At 37.8% G+C, this 4,222-nt stretch overlaps 1 long non-coding RNA gene across 1 annotated transcript; it reads left to right on the top strand.

Annotated features, from left to right (window-relative positions):
- The first annotated feature begins 608 nt into the window (after positions 1-608).
- Positions 609-2,537, top strand: LOC140168634 (uncharacterized). The gene is made up of 2 exons (XR_011861254.1): positions 609-824; positions 1,289-2,537. It is a non-coding gene; the product is annotated as an uncharacterized lncRNA (long non-coding RNA).
- Positions 2,538-4,222: the final 1,685 nt, after the last annotated feature.

Raw genomic sequence — 4,222 nt, 5'->3', positions numbered from 1 at the left:
TGAAATGTTCTCCTTCGTGACGAATGAGCACAATCCAGTTTGGAACCGAGACTAGCAATATTAACACCGTATTAACGTACGTGAAAACGTACGTTCCACGTGCTGCGTTTGAAAATCGCAATGTCTCCACTACCCATGCCACTCAGAACGCTACTGACCATTCTCTATTGTTATGCATAGTCGTGCTAGAATTCGATCGATACATATGCTGAAATCAACACAATTCTGCTCCCGCAGAGCAAGAACATACTATACTTTTGTTGCACGTAACGTGCGTTCGTGGCCTATTTCACCTTCATTTGACAAGCTATGTCCAGGTCTGTTTTGCTTCCCGGCTTTGTATATAAATATGTGTGGCTTATCATAAAAAGGCGCAGTAATTAATAGTGCGCTACGCACAGGTACAGCGCCTAGACGTTGATCCACAAGCCTCAGCACACTTTACAGGTTGTCGCTGATTACTACTGCCCCACATCATTCCATAAACCATTTAACAACAATTCAGGGATATGTTCTTCTGATGAAGTCCATTTTGCTTCGTATTTGAAAATTAACCTAGCCATTTGTATTTTTAAAGAACCTACAACCAAATCCCCTAAAGGAGGTGATGAAGTACCTGTGACTGGAATCGTCATAGGTGTTGTTGCTGTCCTGCTTATCCTTCTTGTTGCTCTGGGTGTGGCATGCTTTATCTGTAAGCGAGGATGGTGTTCCAGGTGTTCCAACGCTGACCATGGTGCAAATGACCCGTATGGTCAAGGGATGTACGACATGACCCCGGATGAGTTTCCAAAATGGTCAAGGGCTATATCCTGATTTCAAAGGTACAATTGCACAGCATATTACTATTAGGTTTAATAGAAAAGAATATTGGGAGGGGGAGAGGGCAACAAATTTTGCGCAAAATTCCCGCCAAATGTGAAAATTTTCGCAATTTTGGGTTTTTACAGGTGGACAGGGGGCAAGAGTTCTGACTGGGGGCATTTGCTTCTCATTCCACCCTAGTGGCACCGCCACTGTTTGGGTGTGTGTTCTTCTACATTAAACTTCAGTGGTGGAATTTCATATGAATTTACATTCATGACAGGTGGACACATAGCCGTGGATGTCCACAGTTGTAAGACGTATTCTAGAGGGCACCAACAGCCTAGAAATAGCCAATAGGTTCTATTTTGATATATGTGCAATGGCAGATCCGCGGTGTATACAATTTTAGTCAATAATAAAGTTAATATTATTTTTTGAATTTTTCTGCACACTTAACAAACAAAAAACGTTTATCTTACAGGGCAGGAAACCCCAAAACACATCGATGACAGATTTGATGCGTATGGAGAAGAGGTAAACAACTATGCGTACTCGGTGTGAAAGATATATCCCTGAAAGATTTATCCCTGATGAAGGGAAATGGACAATGATGGATTAAAGAATTAAAGACAATGTTATTGTTAAATTCAGTAGTGAATTATCTTAAGTTAAGAAAATAAACCAGGTATATGGTTATCTGCCAGCTATTATTCTACCAAAGCTTAGCAATATGCAGCGTTTTACTCAGTTTATACAATACGTCGTTTCAGGTTTTGTATTGCAAAGGAGATGTATAATGGGCAATTTTAGTTGAAGTCCATTTATTATCTTCTATGGAAGACATGACCTTAATGTTCAAAATAAGGGCTGTAGGTTTCAAATGGATTCACCCATTTAGATATAACTCCATTTTAAATTCACACTCCCTGTGTATTAAGGTCGTTTATTCCAAAAGGAATAACTCAATTACCTCCGGAAAGGATGATATTGAAGGGACAAAAGCATTTGGCAAGGCAAGCTAAAAGGGAAACAATCAAATTCGTAGTATGATTTGCAGCAAAAAAAGGAAATAACCTTTAACCAAGGTCCTAAAATGTGGTCGAAATTCAGCGGAGCCAGGACAACTAACCTGTACTTTAAATTTATTTTTAAAGTTTACACAATATGCCTAAACGATGTAAGCCGGTGCTATTTTGTGTGGATGTTAAATTAGGTGAAGAGTGAAAATACGCCCAATTGACATTATATTAGGCAAAATTTTAATTAACATATTGATGATTAGTATCCCAATAACTTTATGTAACCTATGATATACCGTATAGCTATGTAAGAGCTTTCTTTGCTATGTGTAATTTTACTGGTGTTTCTATATATTTTTATTTGCCAAGACAAAACGCATACGTAAAACACTAAAACATACACACAGGAACAAATACAATTTCCGGGCAGTGGCGTAGACATTAATTTTCTTTAGAGTGGAAGTGTGAGGGGCAAAATTGGACGAAACTGGTTAGAAATGTGGAAAAAAGACTTTAAAAACTAAAATATTAAAGTGGCTAGCATCTCACAAGATGGCGACAAGATGTTGCAAGCTTTTTGCCCCCTCGCAGTTTTCCTCAGTAGGACAAATGTTTAAAAAAATACAAAAAAACTCACTACAAATGTTTTAAAGTTTCATTGCTAGTTATATGAACATATTTACAAATAAAATAACGAGTTCTTAAAGATCATTTAATTTTTCTGTTGTAATTATTTCGCGCTCGACCTACAGAGTGCTGATCATTTGGCTCATCGAGGTCAAAGTTCATGCGACATAAATAGCACGACGCCAATCCATGGAATTGATTTCACGCCCGTTCTTTGACCTTGGTTCACTTTTTCAGTAAATTCCGAAAGATTGCGATATAATCTTACATCAAACATCGGCGTGATACTGCGCAACTCACCATGCGCAGTAATTAGGTGTCATAATTCGCAGAAGTACATTTTGCTTCAAATTTGACATACAATAAACTGTTTTATGAATATGGTCATCACTAACAGGGGTAGTTACTGCTTTTGACGAGTTTACTACACTGTTCATAATTTATATTGAAAGTGTGCGGGATTAACTGAGTTTAGGATACATACAATGAAGGTGAAATAAATATCTAAAATATCTAATACAAGAGACTTACAAAATTTATATTATTTAATTATTTAACGGCCTCAGTCTGTCTGGCCGGTTATACATTTTCATCGTCCTTCGACATATCAAGTCGAATTTTCACACAGTGATAGGGGACACGCGCGAGTGTTTTTGGTAATCTTCGCTAAAGTGCCCCAGAGTTCAACGTTCACGGGAGGGGCCAAATTTCTAACTTTTTCGATTAGATTTTAATAAACTTGGTGCAAGTAATCCTAGATATGAGGGAACATGTAAAATTAAACAGGGGTCATCAGGTCAAACATCATTGTTGGGTCATATTTTTAAATTATTCGATTAACCTTGGTCGTCTGAGTTAATCGTTCATAATCCGATATGACGGAAACACGTCGAAAATGAATAGACATCATGTAAGGTCAAATGTTATCTACATGCAGGAGTCAAATCTTCTTAGAGGCCCATTCAGTGATTTTCTTATCGGGAGGATCGTACAAAATTGGCACATTTGTTACTCTCATAGATGTGCTAACATAACCTGCTAGTGGCTAATTTAAAAGCCGCGTATTAAAGATATTTTTAACGATTCTGCAATTTCTCTACTTAAGGATACTACAAGAAACGTATAAAACGTAAAAAAGACGTATACACTTGTTTTCTAAAATCAAGTTTTCTCATCAATTAAATACCTCAGTTGGTTCGTTGCATATAGCTTTATATTTTTTTTGTATGTTCATACATAATTGTTAGAACCCGTTTGGATATCTTTTGCTTATATCTTTTTTACGCACCATGTTCACGAGCGAGAACTTGGATGTTTTTTTGTGTCCGGTACACATCTGGTATGCGTGCGCTTCGCTCGTTCAACGTTCGGTTATGTTCGTTAATCATTCGGTGACACTCGCCTGATTGAACGGTACTGACACACTGCATGTTCGTTTAAGTCCGTTTCTTGTACCCGGCCCGTGTTCGTTGCAAATATAATGTTCCTGTTGATTTCCCCAGCGGATAAAATATTTTTGTATACGGCGATGTACGTTCATCCAGTTCATCTATGTGTGATAGAGGCATGCCTCGGCAATAGTTTTACAGATACAATAGTAGCTGTAGATGATCTAGTTTGCATTAAATGTACACTTGTTTATTTACAAAGTCGAAACGTCTTCAGTGATCGTTGATGCGGTTTGCGATGTATTTGTTTCGGGATGGGCCCCAGGGATATCCTTACCACAACATCTTTTAAGCATCAAAGTGCGTAACATCGCATACCTG

Source organism: Amphiura filiformis, chromosome 13, assembly GCF_039555335.1.
Source record: "Amphiura filiformis chromosome 13, Afil_fr2py, whole genome shotgun sequence".
Taxonomy (NCBI): domain Eukaryota; kingdom Metazoa; phylum Echinodermata; class Ophiuroidea; order Amphilepidida; family Amphiuridae; genus Amphiura; species Amphiura filiformis.
The sequence above is the reverse complement of the archived record's forward strand: the minus strand, read 5'-3'. Positions and strand labels throughout refer to the sequence as shown.